Below are 13,814 nucleotides of genomic sequence, written 5' to 3' on the forward strand. Positions count from 1 at the left end.
CAGGCTGGGAAGGTGAGGAGGAGAGGTTTAGCTTAGTGCTTGGCTGTGGGACAGGTGACAGGTCTGTTCAGAGCTTATGGGTCAGGATCAGAGGGGTGGTCTATGTGGGGCACGTTGTGGTGCGTGCCTGCTACACACCAACCAACATAATTTTACTAATTTTACTAATAGTGGTTTTTTTGCACAGTTTGAGTTCCCTGGCCAACTCTAAGAGCCTTAATCTAAAAATAAGACAAAGCAGGCTAAATTCAAAAACTATTGCTTAGTAAATACATTTGATTATGAAGTCTCCATTAGATCCTGTGTATGAAACCCAGTGTCTTTTCCCTGCAAGATTTATTTATGTATTTTAAGAAGAACACACAAGATAGCCTATTTGTACAACAGGTGAAACCAGGTCTCAGTAGAAGCTTTCTTGTATTCTCACTTACTTCACACAATGTATGGTACATATCACAGTGATTCATGTAACATCAAAGTTTGTCAGATGCACAAACTGAGGTATTACCTTCAAAGAGTGGGCTCTCCAAAACTGATAACAAATGTTACATGATTTAAGAGTCTTGAAATAGTCTTTATAAATTTCAACTGCATTGGTATGCAATATTTTCCAGATCAGAGCACTTATAAAAGATAATTTCAAGGACTGTAATCAAATATGCATTTTAGTAAGGGGAAAAACTCCAACCCTGTACTGTGCACTGTAAAAAGAGCTGAGAACTGCTGACTACTATTAAACTAGAAGCTAAGTAAACAGGCCAAGAAGAGAACAAACAGGATATCTGGTAAATGTGTAAGCTTAATTTTTTTAGCAGAATTTCTTATGCATAATTACTTATGCATAAGATGCATAAATAAAATACATTTTGTGGGCTAAAATTTATTTTAGCTAATTAAAACCATCACCTTAAATAGGAAGGCATAATTAGGATATAATATTAAATAGAAAAGTAATTCCTGAAATGTCTATAATTAAATTTTAAAAGAAACTTAGCAAAGATCTCTAAAGCCATTTGCCCATCTGTCAGAACTTATTCTTTGTTTCTCACACAGCACTGACACAAGATCTTTGATTTCATTTACACCAAGAGGTTTAAAAAAAAATTTGTAACTGACAATAGTACATTAAAAATGATGCAAAATGCACCTTCAGAAGGATGAAAAAATGAACCTCCATCCAGTTGTCTACACACCTCTCTGCTCTATTTGTGGATGCATTCCTACTAATCAGGTGAGTGAACATCATCAGAAAAAATAGCAGAGAAGTACACCAATAAAAAAGATTATCTGAAGTTTCTTAAGATGCTCTGTATTATCAAAGAATTCTTTTAAATAGTGGGGTTTGAATTACTTCAGTTATAGCAAATGGAATATTTGAATTATCTCATTACTAGTCTTCAGAGGACCAATCTCTTCTTTCAGAATGATACTGATGGGTTGTTTCTAAAGCAGTGCATTATTCTTACAGTGTAATTCCCTTAACCTAAGGTCCTCCCTTTATTTCAACAGAAAAGTTTGCAACAGTTAATAACTAAGCAATTTTGCTCCTTCAGTTTACATCAACTGTTTTACAAATTAAAAAGCTATTTAAGGGTAAAGAAATAAAGACAGATGCTCCATGCAGTATGCTAAGTTAAAGCTCATCTTCCTCTGCAAAAATTTAGGAGCACGTAGTCCCATCGTGCTTCTGATAAATAATTCTCATATTTTAATCAGACAGCTAATCCTCATTTGCTCTACTTGATTAATCTTGCCACCTGAGTGACAGTTTACTGGAGAGCTAGAAATTGTCAAACTCAGCCCATTTAAGACCAAAAAGACAATCAGAATATCTGAGATTAACACATAAAAATGTCTTCTACTTGACTGATTTTAGATGTACTTTTATTTTATTGTCTGTCAGTGTTTCAGTGCAAATCATGGAGCAGTTTTAATAGTAGACTGTCTCAGCAGTGAAACACTTCTTGCTTCCAATTTTTCAAATGAAAGTTGACAAATTATTTATTAAAGCACTGTACAAATTAATTATATATTGTCAAGAATAAAACTGTCAGTAAATCTTAATTGAAGAGCTTTAAAAATTATAGAAGCAACTTCACTTATAATTTTGCATATAGTACTTCTCGCAAACATTTGCTTTTGAAATACAGAAGCCTGGGAATAGATAACCCATAACTATACCGAGTAACTCAAATTATATTTTAAATTATGAAACTATGATTCTGCATGTTGCTCATCTGCCCATGGACATATAAAAATATATAGACATATAAAAAAAAATTTCACATATTTGGTACTTTTTCAGTTTATTTTCTAAAGTAAAACAATAGTTAAGCAAATTTCTGGAGTCAGTGCTGAGCATATTACTGGCACACAAAGCACATGACATTTCTGTTCATTCAATTAATGGCTTCAAGGATAGTTTAACCAAGTATTTGAAGGACTGTACACCAAGATTAGAGATATGTATTAAATATCCTTTACTTTTTTATCTCATAAGTATAACCTGTTTTTAAAATAGCATAAATCAAAATGCAAGATGGTGGAACATGGGGTTGGAAAGTGGGTCTTTTTGGCCAACTTCAGTTGGGCAAAAAATTCTTGACAATGTTATCAGTGGCCTCAATAACACACGCTATTATAAAACTGAGCAAGTACCTTCCAAGAGTTGGTTTGCAAAATGTCAAAATTTGACCACAATTTTCTAAAATGCAGTGCAAAACAGATGAGTAAATATGAAGCATGATTTTCATAGAATATTTTAGTTTTGAAGGGATCTCTGGTGGTCCTCCAGACCGACATCCAGCTCAGAGCAGCACTAACTTCAGATAGATAGATTATTCTGTCTTTCACTTTATGAGCACTGTCCTTCTGTATGTAGGAAAAGGGGAGGAAAGGCTACTGAGAACTCTGTAGACGTGGGCAGAAGAGAAATGCTTGTTCTGTGTGTTTGCCTGAGGCTGCAGATCCCTTGCTGATCAAAGGGACCACACTTATCAGAAATTCTTTAGCTGAGGATTTCCTCAGTTTGAGCTGAGTTTTACAGCTTCTTAAGGTTCAGCCTCCTAGGTCATAGTGAGGGAGACATTAGTTTGGGGGTTTCTGCTCACTTTGTCTTTGATTGATAGAGCCAGCTGACAGACTAGAACAGCTTTAAAGGTATTTCTGGTTATTCAGCCTATTTACAATGCTGGTGTGTTGTATTCAGTAGGATTAACTCACCTGATGCTTATTCCTTTAGACAAGTCTTCCATTCCATTAGCTGTGCATTTCTCATATGAGCTATGATACTTAGGACTTTTCAGATAAATCGTCTTATTGGAAAATAGCTGAAGCATTGCAGTGGCGGACTATAGTCTCTTTCGGCTGGGGCTGGGGCCTGTTGAAATTGTTACCGAAGAACTTCACCCGTTTGACCTCAGTTCTTGCTTGAGACTCCCAGAGCTCTCACCTGTATACCATGGTGGCTGTGAACACATCCCATGCAAAGAGGTGGTCTTACCACGTTTGGGCAGACGGTGAGCAACGCACCCTTTGTTTTCCACTTGAGTATGTTATTTTTTGTTTGTATTTCCAAGGATCTTTTTATGATTGCACCTCCTTCCAATTTAGCAGCCACTGCACATCTCATTGCACATCTTGCTGCAATCCCATTAAAACGTTTTCTACTTCTTGCACCTCATTAAATGAAGGCTATATAAGACTGGACTGGACTGGACAGCAGTAATGGACTTTGTCACACAGCATTAGCTATCTCACTCAGCAGATGCCTTGAACTTTTGCAATTCACTGAGTCTATCTACATCACGGAGCACCAGTCCCAACAAGTATGGAGTGTTTCTGGCAGACTTTGTGATGTGGCATCAAATACTTTGTTAGCTGGACATAAACTACACCAATTATTACACAGAAATAACTCACTTCATATGCCTTTCACCTCTTTTGAAAGGACTTCTCTATCTCAGAGTAGGTAATGATTTCTCTGCATGTGCAGTTCTTACTGCCTCTGCTGCAACTGCCAGTAAGAGTCCCAACCATATGATGATTTTTTTTCAAAATCTGGACTTCATCCATGAGTATCTGGACTGAGGCCAGGGAGCTAATGTCAAATATTTTGTAGTAACAACTCTCCATTATTACTCATAGAGTACATAATGAAAAGAGTGACCTGGAAATGGAAGGTCCTAAATTCCATTGCCATCTCCCTCAGCCATCCAGTCCTCAAGACACACTTTCATATATATTTACTTTCTGTAGCACTGATAATCCTAGCTTTTCCCTAGATCCTCTTAAAGTTACAGAGTTTTGGGCATAAACGATTTGTGTGTTAATTCGGATTTGTGGATAATGAACTTTCAACCCCATATTAAATGATGTAATGCAGTTAAAAACTGCTCTTGAAAGAGACTGAGGTGGATATGTCTCATTCCAAATGTGTGTGACTTAAAGGGTCCCATTGTGGAAAAATAAATGCAGCTTCATAGCCATAATTACTTTAGCTGACATGTTTAGCTGAGCAGCAATAAAACATACATCATCTTAATATGTATTTTTAATCTTGCCAATGATTTATACCATGCAAGCTAAAATTACCTCACCAGGTTAGATAGAATGAAGTCAGTGAAAAGCAGCTAAGCTTGATAAATAAGCTAGCAAAGTGGCAAGTAGGTTTTTTACCGCTTAATATATGTTATTCTAATTTGTTTAAGCACTAAAAGACAACATGAAATTCCTTTCTTCTAGCTATGATTGGTCCTGCTGTGAACGTGTTCAAACAAAACAGATATTTCAGATATTTTGTAACAGTAAATACGCAGGTTTTTATTTCATTTGGAGAGCTGCATTGGAATGTGTTAAGATTTTAGGTTAAGAAATACCTCCAGCCTTGAAATTCTTCTGATAAGTCATGGAAGCAAAGCAACAAACAAGAGAACTTCACTGTTTGTCAGTTTTTTTTTTTTAATATGCTTCTGTCTGTAGTGCTTGGGAGAGGACATTTTGGTTTGGGTGTTTTTCTTGCTATCTTTTCTCATCTGAGGGAAGTCAGCGTGGTGGTGACAGGAACTGGGAATCTTTGTAATAACAGAAAAATCAAATTGTGTGTTCGTCTACCTTTTCCATTTGAAGATAATTATTATTTAGGTAAAATGTACAGCATTTATACGTATTGGCATATTTGCAAGCACTTTAGCATAAAATGACATAATTATATTTCATCAGCCAACAATATCCTTCTTTTCAATTTGGCCTTCAGGACAGTTTTTGTAGCATCATTGTGCAAGATGGGCTTGTCAGTTTGTTAAATTTTTTTAAGCATTCCATAATGGAAATAAGATGAGCAATTTCATTAAAAAAAATAGAAACAGTAATTCAAACCTAAAATTTGGAGGAAAAGAAAATCCATATGTTTTAAATTTTTTTGTTGGTGGTGGTGTTTGACATTCTGTAACAACTTGGAGCAATTATCTTAGTCCAAGATTTCAAACAGAACACAGTTGGCTTTTTAGTCATGGCTACACAGTCACTTAAGGGCACTAGCACTTAACGTTCTGTATGCCCGTGAATATAGGAAAAGACAAATGTCTTCAAAACAAAGGCCTGATTTGATAACCTGTTTGTGTTTACTCTTAGTTTTTGTTTATGACTGAGTTGTAAAGGATGTGCTCTTATGCAAGCCTAATTTTTATGAGGTGTTGTGAATTAACGGTTGCTCTTTCAATGCTATCAGTTGAACGCAGGTGCGTCTTTGTGCTTGTAATACAGGGCACTGATTTCCTATGGTAGATAAGGTCATAGAGGTTAAATGGTTTGTCTGTAATATGATGAATCATACAACAGGAAAAGAGAATTGGGTTACACATGGACGTGGGATGAGAAATTGAGATGGAATTGTAAATGTCTAGGAAGCATTTGGATATGCAATACTGAGAAACAGGAAATCCTGAATGTGTAACGTTCAGCATGAGCATACATTTCCATGGAAGTAAATGAATTTTAAAGTGCTGAAGTATTTGGATTTTAAAGCTTGGAATTGTAACTAGGAAGCATTTGGATATGCAATACTGAGAAACAGGAAATCCTGAATGTGTAACGTTCAGCATGAGCATACATTTCCATGGAAGTAAATGAATTTTAAAGTGCTGAAGTATTTGGATTTTAAAGCTTTGTTGTTTTTCTGGTTCTGGATGGTCCTAGATAAGAGGACCTGCAGTACTTTTCACTGAAGGACTTAATATTTGGTTGGTTTCTTATACAGCTGTCTAATCAAAGGCCTTACCTGTTTTATAATTTGTAGGTTTATAAAGCATTTTTAAGACATCAGATATGAATGCATTTTGGGTCCCAATGTAGGTGGTGGAAATGAGGGTTGAAGATGGTCAACACCTTGGAAAACTGAATCTCTTAAGAGCCATTTGAAAGTGGAACTTCTCCCAGCCAACATTAACAGTTGGATTTCACAACAGCTTAAACAACTTCCCAGCTGGATGTTGCTTTTGCTCCCATTTCTGTAGACACAGGTAATGTTATAAAAAAAGAGTGAGAAACTTGAGGATCAGTTTATGGCATCTCTATAGTGCTTACTTCATTATTACTGGCAAGTCATCCATTTCATGGAGCTGGAGAATCGCAGAATCATCTTGGTTGGAAGGGATCTCCTGAGATCATCCCCCTGCTCAGGCAATTGAAATCTCTTGGTGTGTTAGCTATGGGTAGAAATGGAGTTAGGTTTTCAAAAATGTTAAACTGAATGTTGGATAGGGAATAATATTAACAGTACCTTGAATTTTGAAGTGAGGAGTTACTAATCTGCTGGATGCATCACACAGCAAGACCTTGACAGGAAAAGCAGGGCAGCAGGCTGCTGCAGTCCACTGCCAGGAGTCAGTGTGGTCTTCCTCTGTTGCCGCTCTGTCTGTCTGTCCGTCCTGTCTCTTCAACCTTAGGCTGTTCAGGATCAAAACCGCCTCTAGTTGTATGGGTAGCCAGCCCCTGGCCGTGAAGCCAAGTGGCACAGGCTGGCTGGTGTCTGTGTTGCTCTTCACAGCGGCCTGTCTGACGTTGTGTGGCACAGCAGTCGGCTTTGGGTCTCTACTGGACCCTGCATGGTGTGCCTGTGGCTCTAAGAAACAGCCATTATTCTTTGTGTGCTCCTCTCATTTTAAAGTTTCTGAAATAAATTGAGGGCTGTTTGTCCAGCTCACCAGGGCGATGATTTTATAGGATGGAAGTGAAGGTATGCGCGCATGTTTCAGAGTGCAGCATGAGGATTTTTAGGGATTTGTGGGGATGGAAAAAATTCTGGGATATAACATTGAAGGACTGGCTATGCAGAAAAAGACAGAACTGATGTAACCTCATCCATACTGCCTTTTGGCCGTGTTTTTTGAAGTGAACCCTCCTCCAAACTTTGGTCAGTTACCTGAAGCAGCCCAAAGATCCAGGGAGTGAGCGAAAAATGAAGCAGTGTGGACACTGAAGGGTCCGATGCATAAGTTCATTTTCTGGCCCTCAGTTATTCATTGGTGTAGATGTTTTCCATGAAGTCCAATCCCAGTTAATACTGTACTGCAGTACACTACTAAATGAATTCATTCTTCCTAAATTAAAAATAATCTAAGTTGCTTTTGTGTTTTCAGAAAACTTCTGTTTTCTGCAGCAACATTACTGTCCACTCCTCGTTCAGTGTTGCATATGACAGAGGAGATTACAGTGGTCCCTGTCCTAAGGATCTTTACATTTAAATATTAGTCTTGAAGACAAAATTTGAGTTTAAATTATGCCCTTGGAAGCCTTTGTGCCTTCTAAACCATTTGAAAAAAACTAACACTTTACAGGATGTTTGACAGAATAAGAATTTAGCAGTATTTGTGGTACAGATTTGTGGAAAGTGATTTTGAAATATTGGTGTTACAGCTTTTCTTCAGAAAGTACATACACTGCCTCTTATTTTCAGAAGAAAATGAAAATAAGCTGCAATATACACCTGTTACCTATAGGGACGGTGCTGTGCTCCTACCCAGCATGGTCACGGACTGGTTGCTGTTGCTGTGCCATAGAGCAAGCAAAGAACGAACTCAGTAGATCAATCAGATTGCTCTCTTTGGTATTGTTTACAATAATTGTTAATTAGTTTCCTCAGATAGTACCTCATTTGTGGTCAAAATAAAATGTACACCAGATGGAGAGAAAATGAATTCCGAAGTAGTAATCTATTCATATACGTAATTATTCCTTGTAACTCTGTAATAGTGGTGGGTTTGGCTATTTAAACTCTAGCAACAGATAGATCAAGCAGATGACATTGCTTAAACATTATTCAGGGTTTTATTGAGTAAACCATAAACAATTGATTATATGGCTGTTTTTGACTGGCTTCTTCCCTGTGTTGTAATTTGATATTGTGATTAACATCTTTTTGTTTAGAGACTTTTAGTTCAAATTTTAAAGCTGCAGAAAATGTTTGATGTGCATAAAGTGTTACTTCTAATATGTTTCAGCATTTTCATTATAAGTCCTACTTTTCCTTAGTTTTGAAACTGGCTTTTAAAATGTGGTGTATAGATGTCTTAATATAGAAACAGAGACATTCTTAAAAAAGAAGAAAAAAGATCAGGTTTGGAATGTTTGGAGGTTTTTGGTAGCAACAGATAGATCAAGCAGATGACATTGCTTAAACATTATTCAGGGTTTTATTGAGTAAACCATAAACAATTGATATATGGCTGCTTTTTGACTGGCTTCCTCCAAAAAAAACTTTGAGTTCAAATTTTAAAGCTGCAGAAAATGTTTGATGTGCATAAAGTGTTACTTCTAATATGTTTCAGCATTTTCATTATAAGTCCTACTTTTCCTTAGTTTTGAAACTGGCTTTTAAAATGTGGTGTATAGATGTCTTAATATAGAAACAGAGACATTCTTAAAAAAGAAGAAAAAAGATCAGGTTTGAAATGTTTGGAGGTTTTTGGGTTTTTTTCTGGAACAACTTTAAACTTAAAGAGGATCTTATACCTCATGGAAAACATTGAGAAAGTATGAATTACTTTATCTTTAGAAATTTTTAGATTTATCTCTGCCTTTGTTTTTATTCCTATGGATGATTTCACGTGGAAGCAAGATTATTGTTATTTTATTTTATGCTAAGAATCTGATTAATTTCAGGGGAGAGAGAAATGACATGAATACAGTTGTTTGTTATTTCTCACCCTTTTGAAATGATCATGATGTTACAAAGACATTCAGGAAACATATTCCTAAATGTAAGTATATACTTAGTAATTTCAGTGGGATTCTCAATGTGCTTGAATTTAAGGATGTGCTTAGTAAGCTTCTTCAAGTGGTCCAAAGTTACTTATTTTGAAATAATTCTACTAAATCTACTACTCCTATAGTAGATACTTGTAAGGTTTAAGAATAAGTAAATGAAAGTTCCATAAACAGGTGCAGATTTTTTTCTATAGGTTTTCTGTTTAGAATAAAGGATTGCTGGAATGCAAACATTTCTGGAGACTTTTGGCTCTGTGATGGAGCCAATAGAGACTTTTGGCATGATCTTTTCACTTTGAATGATGAGAATGGCTGAGAGACAATGAACTTCTTTTATGCTGCTGTGCAAACTATGAGAGGTATCTTGGTAATGCTCCAAATATTCTGACACCTTCCTGAATCTGAACATTTCAGCAAAAGGGTGGTTTAAAAGCACTTAATTATTTTCTGATTTTGAGGTAGAATAAAAATGTAAACATGGCATACTAAGTTCATATCCTTATCGCCTTAAGAGAATGTTAAGAAGGCTACGGGAGGTGCCCAAATGTATGGAAATGACAAAACCAGAGTTGGTGGGGGGACCTTAGTTGTGCTTTCCCTTCAAGGTCTTCAGAAAGCAATGTTTTATGTGCAATCAGATTGTATTTCCAAATACAAGAAGATCAGACTATTTTCATAGCTGCCTAGTCTAAGATATAATATTACGCATGATATAAAAGCCAATTATTTCAAAAATTTAAAGAGAACCTATGCAGATTTTATTTTTTACATTCAACTAATTTATGTAATGTATTTAGTGCTTTTTCTTTGAGTAGTGCATAAATCAAAATCCATTTATGACGAGGAGACAAATGTATTACTGGAGTTTACACAAGTGCTGTCACAGAGCAAATATCTGTGTGGGCATGTGCACAAACTTTGTCTGTATGTAGGAAGACATCCACACATACAGGTTTAGCATTTAGAAACCTCAGGAAAATATATATACAGAGAGAATTTTGTAGAACTTTAAAAATTCTCTGTAATTTATACACAAACAATAATTCCTGTCTAATATGGGTTTTATTGTTAAATGTAGATATTCTAATTCATGCTGAAACGTTTGTCCCATTTTCCTTTTCAAAAACAGCTTCATTACAGCATCAAGTTTCACAGTGTTTCCTGTTTGATGTTATACTGACATTGTTTTAAGTTGTTGACTCTTTAAATAACACACTTTACAAATAAACATACAAATAAATAAGGCAACATCAAAGTGGTAGATATTAATTATACATGCAGATAAAATAAGTCTTTGATGGCAGACGGGGCCCTCATTTATCAGACAGGGGTCTAAGATGGCTCGAGGCAGCAGGAGGTAAAAGAAGAGTTGGAAAATGAAGTCATGGTGCAGCAAAGTGGGTACTGGCTCTAACAGCTGCCCAAACCTTTGGTCTCCCAGTGTAGGTTCCCTTTACTCCTTTTTAGTTCTTTACAGTCTGTGTAAAGGAAAGTCTTCAGGCGTCTCACTGCTTTACCTTCTCATGAACTTCTCTGTAACATTTCCTCCTTCCCTTTATGGATGGCCAGAGAGCATCTGAAATGTAAGAGAGGAGCACGCACAGAGCTTTTCTGTCCATGGAGACTGAAATGGTGGTTGAATGTGACAAATTGGTGTCAGTACATGTAGGTGAAATTAGTCTTGTTTCTCATTCAAAATGTGTAAGTAAACACACCAGGTTTCTTTGAAGTCTGAAAAAGCACTCTCTGAATTAATCTAAGTTTCTCCCTCTCATTCCAGTAACTACGTTTTCTGTAGCAATTGTCCCAAGATGTGTTTTAAAGCAAGATATTTTTTTAAATTATTGTATCTTGGAGAAAGCTTCCCCTCTCTCCAGTGAAATCCTGTTACAGTTTCAGCTTTGGCAAAATTAACTCAAAGTAATTACAGTTTGAAACAACAAATCTGTGCTATATATGCCTTATTTTATGTGCTGTTCTGCCTAATGTTTAACTTACAAATATTGCAAATTTCTGAATGAAAGATTCATTTGAGGGAAGTAATTCTAAACTGGGAAAGTGCAAAACTGATCTGTGATAGAAAAAAGTCAGTAAATAATTGCATCAGCGCATTTGAGCACATGGGACAGGTTTTAATGGGGTGGAAGGGAAATGCCTGTATGGGGTATGAATCAGAACATAGAAATCTTGCATAAGAGGAGGAAAATTAATTGTAAACCAGTGGAAGAGAAGGCAAAATCAACACGAGCTAAAAAGTCTGAATTGCAAAAGTAGCAATTGAAAAGGAACTATGAAGGGAAAAGGCAAAATAAAATGTTTTGTGTCATTTGCGAAAATAAGGAACTAAACAAAAGCAACTGCTGAGCACCTGAATCAGCAAACTATCCAGCCATATGCTCAAGTGCATTTTTATTTAACAAAGCACTCCACAGTCAATTAAGCAATCACTGGGGTCAGGAGAAATCTTTCCATAACTGCTATGAGAATTAGTTTAATCTCTTAGACTTTTTTTTTTCCCCAGTAATACCTAGGTTTTGTGTTCCCATTGTTTATGGGATTACAGAAAATGAGGCTGAGAAAATGATAAAAAAAGATTTTTAAAGTTTATATGTAAATTTTTAAATGCATATACAATGAAAAACACAGTCTTCCTGACTACTTTCCAAAATGTATTTGAAAAATTTGCATATAATCAATTGATGGTTTTCTGTTTTGGCAATGCATCTTAAAAATACAGGTTTTAAAGTATTTAGGAGAGAGCACTGGCATGGAACAATCTGTCGTCTGTGCTCCCTCACCATGACAAGGGAGGGTGACAATTTCATAAGATTTGGAGCTGTCTAGGGCAGATATTGATTATTTTGGAAAACAACTGAAGTTCTGCAACAGTTGCCCAGTAGCAGTGGTGTATTTCTCTTGCCCTGATGAGCGCGTTTCAAACAAACTTTTCAAACATCTTAAAAACGTGATTTAATTAAAGTGTGCACAATTCAGTCATGATAATGAATCAACCATTTCTTTTTAGTGGACCATGGCTGAAGGTCTTATCCTTCCTCCCCGCTCCCTCAAGCAGGACGGAATGGTGTACGCCGCAGCCACGCCAAGCACATTGTCCCATCTTTATCAGCTGTTCTCCACCCCCTTGTTGGTGCCATTTTCATATTCCTAGGAAAAAAGAGACATACTGTGTTGTGCAATGTAGATCATTTCCCTAGAACCCCAGGAAAGGGATTGTGTTTCAAAGCCATAAGGCCTTTACTGAGACTACCTAATTTACTACTACCTAATGTTAAATTGTCTCATCTGAGTAACAGCTGATAGTTAAGAAAGCAGCAAAACGACAGCCTTTTCTTCATCAATGAGGTCATTAGCAATCACATCAGAAGAGAACAGGAGTATATCTTAATAAGCACGTGAAGCAGAGATATAGAGACAGAATGCATTGCTCAAGATCACCTAGAAGATAATTTTCTGCAGTAATTATAGACCAGTAACGATTAGGGCAAAAATGCCAAATGAGTCCAAGCCACACAAGTCTGATCGTACATGGAATTACTTTCTTACATAATCAGTTGTATAAAATGTACACAGTTGCATAAAATGTGCAAGTAGCTGCATTTGGTTGGGTTGTCATCTCAATTATTCTGTATTTTTTATGCAAATGAAAATGAACTGTGGCTTGGGAATCAGGGGATATGGATCTGTGTAGTGGGAGCTTTGAATAAAATATAAGGACTCGTCTGGATGGTGTCTTTGAATGAGCAATCTTTTTTTATATATTTTCACGGCTTCTTAAGGACGTGGCATGCAAGTCACTCTGTTCTGAGTTACTGTACACAGATTGGGTTGGTTTTGTTCTTGACACTTTGGAAGAAAGTGCTGGAGAAGTAGCAACAAGGTTCCTGATTTCAGAGCACTTGGCAAGTATACCGGGGGATTTAGTTTGAGTTATTTCTAAACTGTTGGAATTTGGAATTATTATTTTTTTTTTATAAGCTGTGGATGCATGTATGGGGTAGTTTAAAACACTTTCTTTCAAACTTTAGTATTTTGTATGTGTCTAGTTTACTACGTCCCAAGCAAGGATGAGACTTTTTATTGAAGTAAGCAAGATAGTTCAGTACAACTCTTTGTTGTGTGAGTTTTCTGAGGTTACTATCCTTTTTAGTAGTAAAGTTGTTTAGGAAAATAATGTTCTTATGCCTATATATATCTTTCAGGCTTATTTCTGGAACCAGTAAAAGTTGATGTTATGATTCAGATTATTATTAGCACAGAAGTTTTTGTCTTCTCTCTAACTTCTTAACCACGAGGGTAGCATTGTGTACAATACACTGGATTTTCATGTGTACTGGCTGATAATTATTAAGTCAGTTTGGCAAACAACAATTTAGGGGAGGGAAAGCATTTAAGTCTTTTGGGCTCATGTTTGAAGAGTAACCCTTTTTTTGTTTAGTATGCTGTATTGGGTTTGTGTGGCAAGGTTTTGGTAGCAGCGGGGCTACAGGGGTGGCTTCTGTGAGAAGCTGCTAGAAGCTTCCCCCATGTCC

This window comes from Aptenodytes forsteri, unplaced genomic scaffold (genome assembly GCF_000699145.1).
Source record: "Aptenodytes forsteri isolate BGI_AS27 unplaced genomic scaffold, ASM69914v1 Scaffold208, whole genome shotgun sequence".
NCBI lineage: Eukaryota > Metazoa > Chordata > Aves > Sphenisciformes > Spheniscidae > Aptenodytes > Aptenodytes forsteri.